Below are 16,400 nucleotides of genomic sequence, written 5' to 3'. Positions count from 1 at the left end.
TTCAAAAGGGGAAAAAACGAAAGAGGGACAAAAAAGAGGACTGACTTTTGACTTTCTTCAGTACAGTACAAAAATTCGTTTTTATTGTTCTCAAGCAAGAAATCCAAAAGAGTGGCCTCCATGCAAGAAGCAAATCCAGAGGGACTTTTGTCTTTCATCCAAGTGATCGTTTTTGCCGACTCTGACCATTCCATTCATTTCAAAATCCACTCTTTGGTTGTGGGAATTTATCCATTTTTCCAGCTCTGTGCAAGAGCCTGGTAACTCATGTGTAAAGTGCAGGTGGAGCCAGAGAAGGGGGGGGTAAAAGCCAGGAACTTTACAAATAGTTTCTCCATTTCTTGCATTTTTACAGTATATTTATTCTATAGTAACACTGCACAAAGAATATGATGTAAACACCGGGAAGAAAGTTCTCTTTGTTTAATGAGCTTTATGATAAGATTTGTCTTGACTGGCACAGGAATTATGTCTATATATGTAACTTTCGGCTCTCTCAGCCCAGCCCACCTCACAGGCTTGTTGTTGTGGGGAAAATAGGACAAGGAAGGGGTATTATATATGTTGTGTCTGTAAATAGTTGCAAACATGGAAAAAAGCAGGTTGCAAAAGTGGGGTTTAGAAGCGGGAGATTCTGGTGCAACCATTGGTTAAAGTAACAAGAAGCGGGAAAATAGCGTTTGATGATTGGTTACAGTTTAAACAGTTCTACTATAAAAGCTTGAAACATTTAACAGTTGTGTCAGTTGATTTATGTGTATTCAATAAACTCATTCATTGTGAACCACTCTGAGTCCGCGTCTATCAGAACCAAACAATTGGCGACGAAGGTGGGATAGACGGAAGACCAGAGAAGATTGGTGAAACAGCTGCGCAAAGGTGGCAAATTTGGAAAGTGTCACAGTCAACCAAGCGGCCGCGGCGGAATAAAGAAAAATTCTCCGAATGGCGCAAATCGGGTCATTGAAAGAATTCGACCCAAACTTCCCAGAGGACTGGGAAGAATATATTGGACAGGTCGAAGGGTTCCTGCTTGTGAACGGAATAACGGACGACCGGAAAAAGGCGGCAGCGTTACTGACAATTTGCGGCACACCAGTTTATCGGATCGCTGTAGGACTTTGTCAACCACAGCCGGTCTCAAGTGTTCCGTATGCTGACCTGCTAGCCAAACTAAAAGTACATTTCACGCCTAGGAGATCCGAACTCTTTTGGCGTCGTATTTTTGAAAAAAGGAACCAGAGACCGGGAGAATCAATTCAAAAATTCGTTGCTGCCGTCAGGGAAGCCGCAGTACGTTGCAAATATGACAATTTGGAAATAAGAATTCGGGACCGAGTAGTACTGGGCTTGCGAGACGAGCAGCTGCAAAATAGAATAATCGCCAAACCCACCGGCGATTTGCAAGAAGTGTTGGACAAACTTTTAACTTACGAATCCACCGGGTATCGCGACCCCCCCCCGTAGTAGCATGGCCGTGTCTGCCGAGATCAACCAAGAAGGCTATGTGGACTGCGGGGAGGTGGACCAGCAATGGGAAGACGACATCGCCGAAGTCTCCAAACGATTCGGAAAAATGGCGCCAAAACTATCCCGAAGTGAGGGGTCTGAACTGAATCACCTTCACCAACCCGCAACACCGCAACGACAATCGACAGGGGCCCAACGACCATGGAGAGACTCCACAACGAGACCGCGCGACAATGACAACCGGTGCGGCAGCTGCGGGGGCAACCATCCCCGCGCCACTTGCCGATTCCGTACCGCCAGATGTAGATCGTGTGGGAAGACCGGCCACATCCAGGCCATCTGCAGGAGTCGAGCACGCGACAACCGCCTTCATGAAGTCGATGTGTGGCCCGAAGGTAAGGTAACCCCTTACTATAGTGGCAAAGAGACCCCTAGACTGACGGCTAAAATTCCTAACTGCGGGGAGGTGGCGCGAGTCAATCGCAGTAGGAAAGGGAAAAATAGCAATTTTCCAGAAGGGAAATTAAAAATCATAGTCCATTTGCAAGGGGTTCCTTGCAAAATGGAAATAGACTCAGGGGCTTCAGTGTCCATAATATCCAGTGAAACCCTTGAAAGGATTGAACAAATAAGTGGAAGAAAAATTCCACTTAGTTCAACAAAAATCCAATTAACCGATTTTCAAAAAACCCCAATAAAAATAAAAGGGAAGATTACCCTTAGTGTTAAATTTAAAGGGTTTAAGGGGTTTTTAGATTTAATAGTTACTGAGGGACAGAGGACTAGTCTAATTGGCCTTAACTGGTTCCCGGCCCTGGGCATTTGGATTGGGGGAATAAATTCAGTTATTAAAAATAAGACCCTCGAATCAGTCTGCAATGAATTCGCAGACGTATTCGATGGGTCTTTAGGTAAATACAAAGGGCCCCCAATTAAATTTAATCTAGACCCGTCGGTTAAACCCATCAGGCTTAAGGCCCGAAGGGTGCCTTTCGCCCTGAAGCAAAAAATCGAGGCCGAGCTCGATAAGCTTGTAGGCCAAGGCGTCCTAGAACCAGTCGAGGGTGGGTTGTGGGAAACGCCGATCGTCACACCCCTTAAACCTAATGGGGATGTGAGGATCTGCGCTGACTACAAGGCCACCCTGAACCTGGGAATGAAAAAACACGCTTACCCGGTCCCGACGGTGAAGCAGGTCCTCGCCACGATACAGGACGGCGCCATTTTCGCCAAGCTCGACTTGGCGCAGGCGTACTTGCAATTAACTGTTTCTGAAGAGGCTGCTGAAGCTCAGACGATAGTTACCCACAAGGGGGCGTTCCGAGTCCACAGACTGCAATTCGGTATTGCAGCAGCTCCAGGCATTTTTCAAGAAGTGATGGAGAGGACCTTAAAGGGCATACCTGGTGTATGCCCTTACTTTGATGATGTCTTGATAGCTGGGAAAAATGAAGAAATATTAGCTGAGCGGCTGGAACAGGTATTGGAAAGATTTAGGAGGGCTGGACTGAAATTAAAAAAGGGAAAATGTTGCATTGGGGTTAAGTCCACTGAATTCCTTGGATTCAGGATAGACAAAAATGGAATTCATCCTACCCCTGATAAAATCAAAGCAATTAAATTGGCTCCTGAACCAAAAAACAAAGCTGAATTACAAGCCTTCCTTGGCTTAGTAAATTTCTACCATACATTTGTGCCACACAAAGCTGCCATTGCAGAACCCCTCCATAGACTTTTAGATAAAAAGACCCCTTGGCAGTGGCTTAATAAGCATAGAGTTAGTTTCCAAACTTTAAAGGACATTCTTTCCAGCCAATCAACAGTAACCCATTTTATTGGAAATAAACCAATTTATTTAGCATGCGATGCTTCACCTTATGGTGTGGGGGCTATCAGCCACTTAGACAACCAAGGTATCCAAAAACCAATCGCATATTATTCCAGGACGCTGACCAAAGCAGAGCGGAATTATGCACAGATAGATAGGGAAGCATTAGCAATCGTGGCAGGAGTAAAAAAGTTCCATGATTACCTTTATGGTAGGAACTTTACTATACTCACTGACCATAAACCCCTATTGGGACTGTTTACCACGGATAAACAGACACCCCAAATCATGTCACCCAGAATGCTGAGGTGGTCCATTTTCCTCTCAGCATATTCATTTTCTCTCCAACACAGACCGGGCAAGGACATGGGACATGCTGACGCCCTTAGCAGACTGCCATTAAATATCACTGAGGAAGACCCTGCCCCTGTGGGACAAATAATGTCCCTACTGGACATTCCTGACTGGCCTTTAACCGCTAAAGATATAGCTGTGGCAACAAATAATGACCATACTCTAAAGAGAATTATGGCCTGGGTCCTTAGTGGGTGGCCAAATACCAACCCGGACGCCAAGTACATTCCTTATTTTAGAAGGAAAGATGAACTGTCAGTTCATTTGGGATGTGTACTGTGGGGAAATCGTGTGGTCATTCCCGAAATCCACAGACCCTCAATTTTATTAGAACTACATGAGGGGCACCCGGGCATAGTACGTATGAAGGCATTGGCTAGGAGTCACTTGTGGTGGCCAGGACTAGACAAAGACATCGAAGAATGCGTTTCTAATTGCTATTTGTGCCAACGTTCTAGGCCTGAGCAGCAACACACACGTACGCATAAGTGGGAGTTAGCCAGGAATCCTTGGTCCAGGATTCATATTGATTTTGCTGGACCTTTCCAAGGGTTAACCTTCCTGGTAGTAGTGGATAGTTTCTCTAGATGGCTAGAGGTAGTACCCGTCAGTTCATTAACTTCAGGTAAAACAATACAAGTATTAAGGGGCCTCTTTGCCACTCATGGGTTACCTGATGTAATTGTGTCAGATAATGGGCCCCAATTCACCTCTGTTGAATTCCAGGATTTCCTCAGGGCCAACTCGATTAAACACAAGACATCAGCACCCTTCCACCCGTCCACCAACGGCTTGGCTGAATGGAATGTGAGGACCACTAAGGACGCGTTAAAGAGAATCATCCGTGGCGACTGGCACCAGAGACTAGCCGAATTCTTGCTGACCCAACATACGACCCCATGCACGGCTACCGGTAAAAGCCCAGCTGAAATGAGGTGGGGGAAGAGACTAACCACCAAATTGGACAGGTTACACCCTGACAGACTTCTACCAAGTGCGGAACTGGACATTCCAAACAGATCATTCAAAATTGGGGATTTAATCTGGGCCAGGAATTATGCACAAGGGGACAAATGGGTCCCAGGGGTGGTCACTGAAATATTGGGTCCCTTGTCTTACACTATTGAGGGGGAAGGGAATAGGATCAGCAAAACACATATAGATCAGCTAAGAAAGAGAACTACTGGCTGTATGCCAGTTGAAGGGGATCAAAGTTTACACGGGGGAAACTTTGCTTCAAGGCTTATTGATAATAACACGCCAGATAGTGGGGAAGCAGGAACGCAAAATAACCCGGCCACTGGTAACCAACAACAACATAGTCAAATTGACTGGGAAATGCCCCCTCTGAGTAGGCCAGCAACAGCTGATCTTCAAACACAACAACATCCACAAAGCGTTAACAGAGAAGCGTCAGAGCCAGTCAGCCAAGAGTCCAGGTCCCCCAGAGTAAGCCAGCCAAGCAGACAATCAGAGAGGAATGACTCTAGTATCTATAGCAATAGATACCCTTCAAGAGTCCATAGACCGCCCAAATATTTAAAAGATTATGTCCATTAATAACAACAACTGGGGGGTAAGGGGTGTTGTGTCTGTAAATAGTTGCAAACATGGAAAAAAGCAGGTTGCAAAAGTGGGGTTTAGAAGCGGGAGATTCTGGTGCAACCATTGGTTAAAGTAACAAGAAGCGGGAAAATAGCGTTTGATGATTGGTTACAGTTTAAACAGTTCTACTATAAAAGCTTGAAACATTTAACAGTTGTCAGTTGACTTATGTGTATTCAATAAACTCATTCATTGTGAACCACTCTGAGTCCGCGTCTATCAGAACCAAACAATATATGCTTGCCACCTTGAGATAATTATAAAGTGATAACAGCAGAATAAAAATCTAATCAATAAGATAAATATTTTTACATGTCTTCAAGCTAAGCAAAGGTTTTACAATCAGCAGTGCAGCAATAAGTATTAACTGTGCCAGCATAGTGTATTTCTGCACTACTAAAACATATATTTATGGAAAGTGTTTATTAACATTTCAGTTCGCTCGTACATATACTGAGTGGATGGTATGTATGCCCACACATCCCATGGGGTGGTGTATCGACCAAATTGCTTCCTTATTGCTGAGCACTCTCTCCTTTTGCATTGAAGATTTTATAGATGCTTTCTTTAGTTAACTTTCCTGACAGTGGATTTGTGGTGGTCAGCTGGCTAGAGAAGAAGGAGTGTCAAAAGAATAGAGTTTTGAAGTCTAACTTGCTGTTTCAAGACACTTTGTTTCTTTCAGTCCATGATCTTGAAATGAGCTTTTCACCATTAATAATGGGCAGCTGGCTTGGATTCCAAGGACTGATTTGTATATTGATACACATCTTGTTTTTCTCCCTCTTTGAAGTTTTAATGCTGTTCCAAATACCTTTTCCAAAACTCTGGGCTTAAATCATCTGAAGATACTTCTTTTCAAACTTCAAAATTCACAACCAAAATCCTAGGCTGGTGTGGTTTTTTTTGCTCCCCCCTTTTTTACTGAACACATTAAAAAACAAATGTAAACAAGTACAGAACACGTGCTAAAAAAAGGAATATAACATGGTTAAATATACCATGATTGTAAAACACTGTAGAGATAAAACTCCTTATTAAATATTTTGTTAAAGAAAAACTGTGCATAACTGGAAGACGATCTGCAATGTATGATAGAAGCATGGAAAACCCAATGAGAGAAGAACCAGCCATTCTGAAGCATTCCTAGTAAGCTATGAATCCTCAGAGTTTGCAGGAGAGCAGTGCTGAAGGGGCAGAGTTAAATGCATCATCAGCCCTTGCATTGCCACAAGTGATCCAAATCTAGCTCCCTTCAACAGAATTCAAATTCTGTTGACCATTATCTAGAGCCAATGTGAGAATAAACGTATTCAAGTTCTAGATTCAAATAAGACAACTTATTTCTGGACTTGCCTAGCCTAGACCATTCCCTCTCCTTTAATATCCTTACTGCAGTAAATGGAAATCTGACAGCTACACTGAGATTGAAGCACCTATAGCCAAAAATTGGCATTGAAGTCCAGAAGAAAGCGATACCGTTTGAATACCCTTTTCATAGTAGCAACACAAATTAGAATCCAGTTATAAATGTATAACTGCATTTCTTTAAGATTCATCTGGAGTCTTGCGACAGTGCAAAGTTATACATATTCTGTAATTTTAATATTCTGTTAGTGGCATAGAATCTTATCTCTCAGTCATTTTATTTCATTTTTCTTTCCAGTTTCAATTATTAATAACTGGTCATCTTTTGATCTTGCTATTTGGTTGGTTCTTGAAAATCTCAACAGTCTCAGTATTTGCTGGGAAACAAATTATGTCACAATGAACCTTTCAGAAAATTCCTAATTTGTCCTGCTCATAAATTTTGCCTTTGGAAGATGGCAGAAGGTACAAAAGAATCTCCTGATATTCTCTAATAGGAAAGGCTTAGAGAAGTGAAAGTAGCAGGAACATTAAGGGAAAGTGACTACGTAATGCTGGGATTCTTAATCTGAAAAGAAATGAAAATGAATTGTAATAAAATGTCTATCATAGTCTTCAAAACATGCATTTCAATAAGCTCCTAATAATTAAAAGATGGATTATTTAGAGGAAAAATTAAAAGGGAAGGGACTCAAGATGAGTGGGATTCCTTAAAAAAGAGATACTGAAAACCTAGCCAGCTAGTTTGGTGTAATGGTTAAGGCTAGAAACTAGGATAATGTGAGTTCCAGTTACCCAACTGGGTAAACTTTGTGCCAGTCACTTTCATTCATCCCTAGGGGAAAGGAAAAGGCAAACCATTTTAAAAATGCTGCCAGAAAACCGCACAAACCTGTCCAAGCAGTTCCAGGAGTCAAGAATGACTTGAAAAGACAAAAAACAAAACAAAACAAAACAAAACAAAGAGGCAAACAATTCCAATGATAAAATCGTGACCTACCCAGAGCAAGCCTGTGTCTCTGGGTAGGTCACACAGAAAGCTCAATGAGCAAAACAAAAAAGATTATACATAGTAGTTGTAAAAAAAAATCCCTGGTTAGCAAGAGAGAGTATATAAAATATTTGCACATTAGAACTGTTGGCAACACTTAATATGACAGCAAAAGGGCATTTTTAAAAAGGTGTTAAAAGTAAGAGTAAGGGAGGAAAAAATCAGTACACGTGCTAGTCACTGCGGTTAGCAATGACTAGCAGGTAATAAAGAAATACAGAGGTACTCAACTCCTATTTGCTTCATTCTCTACCAAGAAGTATGTATTCCACCAGGCAATTATGACAGGTTGGCAGAATTGAAGCTAGATATCCATTGGCAATATCTATTTACTTTAAATTAAATTAAATCTCAAGGGCCAAATGAATTGAATTCAGTGATATTGAAGGAAGTAGCAAATGATCTAACCAAACTTTATATATGAAATTTGTGAAAAACTAGGAAATTGGTGATGGGGGCAGATGACTGGAGAAACACAAATATTTTTCCTGTTTTCAAAAATGGGGAACAATGGAATCTAAGATACAAAAGTGCACAATCTTTCGATATCTATGCTATTTGCTCTAAGATTCTAGAACAGTTGATAAAAGAACCATCTGTGAGAACTTTGAAGATAACACAATAAATATAAGAAATCAGCATGGATTTGTTAGCAATATGTTTTGCTTGACTAATTATTTTTGTTCAAGTAACTTCTTCAGTAGTCTTTCTGTATCTTGAATGTAATAAAAAAATCTCGGCCAGTAATATTCCCTAGAGCTCATCTGCTTGCACTTCGGTTGTTGTCCAATCCACTTTGCCATCCTCAGTTCCCATTTAAACAAAGGCTCTGCAAACCAGAAGAACAAATTGAAGAGCAACAGCTGCCACAATTCAGGCAGAGACTCACTCTATTCCAAAGTATTCCATGGAATGCATTGGGAAAAACTAGATCCATCAGACATCTAGGTCAGACCATTCTAAGCACTTCTCCATTTTTATAGGGTTTATCCCAGCTGTCATTCTAACCTTCACTACAGGATGATCTGTCTATGACGATAAGTCCAAATGTGGGTTTCTCAGCCTTTATATCACCAACTACAGAAAAAACCCCCAAAATTTAATGTATGATGGGGGGGCAGATACTATTTGGGTCAGGTCCATGGTCATCCCAGAAGTGAATTCCTAAGTAGCTATCTGGAAAACTCCAGCACGGACATGAAATCCTCCATGACAAAAAGCCAAGGGTAATTCAGCACCATATCCAAGATCATCCCAGCTAGTCCAGAAAGAGACTGTGAGGCAGTCGGATGGATTGTACACTAATTATCTGCATTCTGTCTTGGCACCAAAAGGCAGCAGCTTGCACTCTAGATTAGCAGACTGCTGGTTAGAGCATTTGGTCAGAGAGATAGAATTTCTGTAGAACATAACTACTCCACTTTCCTCTATATTCTAGCATGATTAGCCTGGTGGACAAAATTGAAGAATGAGTTATCTTCTCTTCTGGCTCCCAAGATGCTGCGCAACAGGCCAGAACACAACTTTCAGCTAGGACATCCTAGACAGTAGACCTTTTAAGGTAGTAGTAACTGTTCTGATACTGAAAGGCAAGACTTCTGTTTGGGGTCTTCATTTTTTTATCAACTATTTTTAAGACTGCAATCCGTAAGGATGGGTGGCTAGTCATTCATCAGAGCAATTTCTCTGTAATGATCAATTTTCACTGCATACCATATTTTCTACAGGCTGTTCTATGCTCCTTCCTCTCCCCTATTTTTCTAATACATTTCTCATCACAGGATAAGAGCCAATTAGTAGGCTACATTCCTGTGGCCTATCTAATACCTGTATAAGTATAGAAAAATAAAAATATGGTTCCCCCAGCCCCAACATTTCTAGAATGGAAATTTCCCTTTGAAGTTTTCCTTTATAGAAATAGAGCTACAAGGGACTGTTCTATTTAAGATCTAGTTCCATGAAAAGGATGTAATCCTGTCTGGCTATTCTGAGTTAAAAGTTCACAATTAAAGACATTACTGTGGGGATCCCACGTCCATACCTAGCAAATAGAAAAGCAGATGGGCAGCTGTTAAGCACACTTTCTTTCTCCTTCACTAAACACTTGAGCCACCTGTAAAGGATATATGCATATTATAAATAAATAAATGTGAAATATATTAAGTAAAATGTAAACACTAAAAGCCTAGATTCTTGAAAGAGCAGCAAAATAATAATAATAAAAAATTAAACTTGTGATTATGAGCAAAAGTGAATGTACCCATAGTTTTCAAGCATTTAAAATTTAGAGGAGATGCCAATGTACAGATTTAGGAGCCATTCTGCCAGCAGTTTTGTTTTGCCTGTTCTCTCTTTTTTTAAAAGAAGAAAGAAGAAAGAAAGAAAGAAAGGAAGAAAGAAAGAAAGAAAGAAAGAAAGAAAGAAACAAAGAAAAAGAAAGAAAGAAAGAAAGAAAGGTTTTTATTATTAATGTTTGTTTGGAATTGTCAGCTCTTCAATTTGGTATAATCTCCTGATTCTTAACATTTCTTTACTACTTTCTTTCTTATGATTCTATACAGTACTTTTTTTAAAAAAATGGTAAAATTGTTTTTTTGAGAATACCAATTGAAAAGTTGGGCATAAAGTGTCTTTACATGAAGTAATACACCCGTGCATCGGGAGCGTTCTTTATTTTGTTCATCTGGAATTTCCAGTTTTACAAGAACAGGTGAACTTTTCATTACTTTTGTTTTAGACCACACTGCTTAAACTGACAAACATTTTCTCTAACAAACCATCCGACACCACATGTTTGACTTCCTGGTGAACTGGGAGTCATTTTGCAAAATCCTCCAAACGCCTTTCCAGCATATGAAATTTAGGATAAGTCACTGTTTGTAATACACAGACCATAAATATAGATTAAAATCTCCTGGAAAAACCTTATACCCGGGATTTTCTGCCAAACCTTTATGTAGTGTATGTTATAAACATTGTAAACGGTTTTAAAATTCTTTCGATTCTTTTGATATGTCTGTAGTCTCTGAAAAATATTCCAGACTTTGGGCTAGGGTGGGTAAAGTCTCTCCTGGGTGTGTGATTTCTTAGGTGTTGACCAGATTTGTCACCTATTTACACTTTTAGATAGACTGTTGTTTTTATATTATCTTTTCTGTGAACTGCCTAATCAATTTGATATCAGGTGGCATCTAAACCGAATAAACAAATCCACAAATTATAAATGTTGTTTATTTGTTTTTTCAATAGTAAACAATTATATTTAATTATAATTCAATTCAATTGTAAATAACTGTAAAAGACAGATTAGGAATACTAATTAAAATAGGCAAGAAAATAGTAAGAGAACACCTGTCCACTCTACAGTAGATGAGTTCAAATCACCAGGATCAGATGGATTACATCCCAGGGTTCTGAAGGACTTGGCAGACTTGATCTCAGAACCATTGAACCATATCTTTCAAAGATCCTGGGGCACTGGGGAACTATCAGAGGACTGGAAAAGAGCTGATATGGTTCTCATCTTCAAAAAAGGTAACTACAGATCCAGGTAACCACAGACCAATCAGCCTGACATCGACACCTGAGAAGATCCTGGAAAAGATAATCAAGCAACAGATCTATTCACACAGGTTATAATGAGGAGCCAACATGGGTTTGCCAAAAACAGATCATACCAAACAAATTTTATTTCATTCTTTCACAAAGTGACTAAAAGAGCAGACCAGCAAAATGCTGTGGACAAAGTATACTTGGATTTCAGCAAGACATTCGACAAAGGAGATCACAATCTACTACTTGGTAAGCCAGAAATATGTGGGATAAACAGCATCATAACCAAATGGATTTGTAACTGACTGACAAACTGCGCTCAATGTGTAGTCCTTAATGGAATTACATCTACATGTATCTACTTAAAGATTTAGAGTAGGGAAAAGAAGGAAAACTCATCAGATTTGTAGATGATACCAAGCTGGCAGGAATAGTCAATACCGCAGAAGATAGCCTCAAGATCTATATACGTAGTTCTCAAAAGACTTGAACACTGGGTCCTATCTAATAAAATGAAATTCAGTATAGAGAAAAGTAAAGTTTTACACTTAGGCAAGAAAAAACAAATGTACAGATGAAGATTAAATGAACATTGGCTCAACAACAGTAACAGGGACTTGGTGTCCTAACAGACAATCACTTTAATAGGAGCCAGCAGTGTGCTGCAAATGTTAAAAAACCCAGTGCAACCCTAGGCTGCATTAATCAAGATCATGTGAAGGGTTAATACCACTTTATAAGGCCTTGATAAGGCAATTCTTGGAATACTGCATCCAGTTTTGGTTGCCACAATAAAAAAAGATGCTGAGGCTTTAGAAAGTGTGCAGAGAAGAGCAACGAAGACAATTAGGGGGCTGGGCAGTGGTGGGATTCAGCCAGTTCGCACCAGTTCAGCAGAACTGGCAGCTAATTTTTTGCTGCCAGGCCCAGAATGGACTTCCAGAAGCGGCATCCACACAGAGAACCGGTTGTTCACATATTTGAATCCCACCACTGGGGCCTGGGGTAAAACATATGAAGAATGATTGCAGGTATGCAGAGACATTTTAAACAAAATGCTGGGCTACAATCATGCACAATTTTTATTCTCCAAGAGTGACTATTGTATTGGGCAGGGGTCCTTAACATCCAGGCCACAGATCAATACCAGTCGGTGGCCTGTTAGGAACTGGGCCTCACATCTGGAGGGGACTGGCAGGTGAACAAGCAAAACCAACACCATTCTCTCTCCCCTCCTCCTCTCCATTGGTCTGTGGAAAAATTGTCTTCCACAAAACCAGTCTCTGGTGCCAAAAAAGTTGGGGATCACTGGTATAAATTAAATTAATAAATAATAAATAAATTAATAAATATAAAGTAAGGCTAACAAGAAGCAGGCTGCAAAAATTAGAATGCCACTAGGTGGAGCAAAGAATTGCAGGAGGTGTTTTCTGTGTATTTAAGGAACATCCAGATTTTTGCTGATCAGATCTGGAAGTCCTACCGTAGGGCTTATGCTTTGAAAGTAAAAATAGTGTTATTGCTTTGCAATACTCTGGTTTCCTATGCATTTAATTATATTATTTAATTTTTAAAAGCATAGTGGGACTGGAAGCCAAGTAAGGCCCCAAAGTTATGTCAATGGAGTAAAGCACCATCTTAAATGGTTCAGAGAGAAGCCAGCTGGGAAGGTCACAAATGGTGATCAGATAAGCCCAGGACTCTGCAGCCATGATAAATAGATGCCAGATTCCAAATACATGAATTTTGATCACATGTCCGGAGGCATGCTGTGTCAGTTATAAGTACGAGGTTTGGCCATAAGTCACTTTTTTCAGTGTTGTTTAACTTCAAAAAGTCAGTAAAAGAATGGATTATAAACCAATACCTGTGTATTCTAATTAATAAAATATCAAGATTTCCTGTGATCTCTGAAAAATAATATCAATAAAAAAACTTTTTGTACTTTTTTTTAATCTAACAATTTAAAAAGGTGTTAACAAAAAGGCTTAATGGACCCTCAATCGGTCCACAGAACTCACTGGAAATAAATTCATAGTACTTTTTAAAACTGCTGTGTGCATGTTACCTCATCACAAGAAAGTTACAATAATAATAATAATAATAATAATAATAATAATAATAATAATAATAATAATAATAATAATAATAATAATAATAATAATGATGTTGGAAGGGACCTTCAAGGGTTATCTAATCCAACCCCCTGCTCAGGCAGGAAAGCCTATACCATTTCGGACAAATGGCTGTCCAATCTTTTCTTAAAAACTTCCAGTGTTGGAGCATTCACAGCTTCTGGTGGCAGGTTGTTCCACTGGTGAATTGTTCTAACTGTCAGGAAGTTTCTCTTTAGTTCTAGGTTGCTTCTCTTCTTGACTAGTTTCCATCCGTTGCTTCTTGTCCTGCTTTCAGGTGCTTTGGAGAATAGCTTGACTCCCTCTTCTTTGTGGCAGCCCCTGAGATATTGGAACACTGCTATCATGTCCCCACTCGTCCTTCTCTTCATTAAACTACACATACCCAATTCCAGCCGCTGTTCCTTATATGTTTTAGCCTTCAGTCCCCTAATCATCTTTGTTGCTCTTCTCTGTACTCTTTGATCAATTGATTTATGTTTAGAAATATATGCATGTGACTGTATGTATTTATACAATATTCTCCTCTGTATTTCTTTAAATGTAAAACAAGTTTTACAACATTTAAAATATTTTGTTTTACTACTATTTTTCAAGTAGAAAAATAGGGACCACTACGGTGGGAAGGTAACAGCGTTCCGTGCGCCTTTGGCGTCTAGTCATGCCAGCCACATGACCATGGAGATGTCCTCGGACAAGCGCTGGCTCTTCAGCTTTGAAACGGAGATGAGCACCGGCCCCTAGAGTCGGAAACGACTAGCACGCATGTGCGGGGAATCTTTACCTTTACCTTTATATATTCATTGACATTCTATATAAATAAGGTCATTAACATTTGCTTCAAAGAGGTACTAGTTTGGCACATTTAAAAGAAAAGGGGCCCACTCCCAATTTCTTCCATTAGAGCAAAGTCTTGATGGTGTTATATGGAAATTGAAATACTTACGCACATCATCATTTCTATTTCCAAATCCATCCAAACTTTTCCGAAGCTATCCATGCAATTGACTCTACTGATGGCAATCACTGAATTCTGAGAACATCATGACTCAAACTGTGGTCCTTGCAAATAGTTAATAGGAATAAAAAGAAAAAGAAATTATTCAGTGACCTGTCCCTGGGGCAAGGCAACTTCTGTAGTAATAAAAATTCCCTCACCTTACTCTTATCTCAGAAGGGGAAACAAATATAGTCACCCAATATATTCAGTACAAACTGTATGTGTTTGTCTAGCTCAGAGGTCCCCAACCTTTTGGGTACCGGGGACCGGTTCCGTGGAGAGAGGTTTTTCCATGGACAGGAGGGTGCATGGTTTTGTGTGCTGCCTGCCCCCCCTGGATGGGGCTTTTGCTTGTTTGTGTGGCCTAGTTGCTGCCATGCCACAGCCCGGTACTGGTCCATGGACCGGGGGTTGGGGACCCCTGGTCTAGCTGTTTTACTAAAATCTAAGATGATTGGGAAGTTGCCTGGCAATCAAATCATTCTTCCTTCATGCCCGTGGAAAGTTGTGCTGAGGACACAGGACCATGCTTTTGCAGGCAGGTGTTTTTCCAATAGTTGCAATCATATTTATTTTTACATTAGGTTAAAGCCTCTTGAATTGGAGTAAGAGAAGAAAGCCTTGGTTGAACCCAGAGCCTGGAAGTTGGAGTGAAGTAATACTTAGGTACCTGCTGCTCATATAAGCAGAGAAAATCAATCAGGCAGCTTTTAAGAGATTATGAATTTAGAGCCCACCAACCACACTGTTGTTTTTTGATAATGATTTCTTCAGGCAGTCAGGTCAATTGTTTTCTGTAATGCAATGTTGAAACTTTGCAGAGCCTGCAGCAGTTATTGAACTTCTTGTTTCACCCTGCTTCCTGCTGCCTGAAATCTCTTCCAGGTACATATTGTTCCCCAAATACCCATTCACTTTCCCAAACTATTCAGTTGTGTCTCTGTATTCTCGCTTTATGCCTTTTTCAACTAGGCAAAGGGCAATATTTTTCATGCAATGAGATTAGGCAGCCCCTATAATACATTCATCAGTAACCATCCTTCTCCAAATTTTGCCTCCATCTATGCAAGCTATACTTCTAGCTGCTACATTTTGTATTCTTTTAACTGGTTTGATTTTTTTTTAAAAAACATTTACATGGGTTATTCATTTACATAACATGCCAACACCCTAAGAAAATAGAATGAAAAATATAAACACTAGTTGATTTATATGGAACCAGTTACCGGTTGAGCTCCGGACGGTGCCCGATCTTCGCTCCTTTCGCCGCGATCTAAAAACATACTTGTTCGAGCAAGCCGGCCTGGCCTGAGGGGGGATTGGTGGGGGGTTTATTGTCATTTTATTCGGGGTTTTTTATTATGTATTAACTGTATTTTTAATGGGCATGTATTTAATTATTTTTTAACTTTTGTAATTCTGTGTTTTATTCTTGCCCTGTACACCGCCCTGAGTCCTTCGGGAGAAGGGCGGTATAGAAATATTAATAAATTAAATTAAATTAAATATAAACACTGGGGTATTCACTTTCCTCATCCTGAAGTCCCCCTATCAACAGAAGAGCTCTGACTGGTTGTTCTGCATGATTGGGCCTGAGGAAAAGACAGTAATACTAACAAAATACATTTTGAATCCTGTGTGCTTAATTTGGCACCAAATGATCTGTGGACATATGATATCTGACAAAAGTAGTGTAATGTAGGGGCTTCCAGTTAGGCACCGCAGTGTAATGGACACAGGAAGACGGGGCTCCATCTTCCACATTTGATTTTGCCCTGCTGGGGAACCTAGAAAGGGTCGAAAGTCACCCCAGATAGGCAACAAAGAAGGAGGGGGCCCTCACTGATCGCGGAGGGGCAGCGGCCCTTCCACTGGATCCAAGGAAGCCTTCCAAACTGGCGGGGGAAAGACTGGCTACATTCATGTGGCTAGTCAGAAGCTGCTGACAACCGAAGATAAGCATTAACTAGTATTTTTTGAGCAACATGGATGGAACTGGGTGAGACTTTAGCCTCTTTTTATGACCTTAATACTACT

The sequence above is a fragment of the Vipera berus genome (assembly GCF_964194415.1).
Source record: "Vipera berus genome assembly, chromosome: 3".
NCBI lineage: Eukaryota > Metazoa > Chordata > Lepidosauria > Squamata > Viperidae > Vipera > Vipera berus.
Note: the sequence above shows the minus strand (reverse complement) of the source record.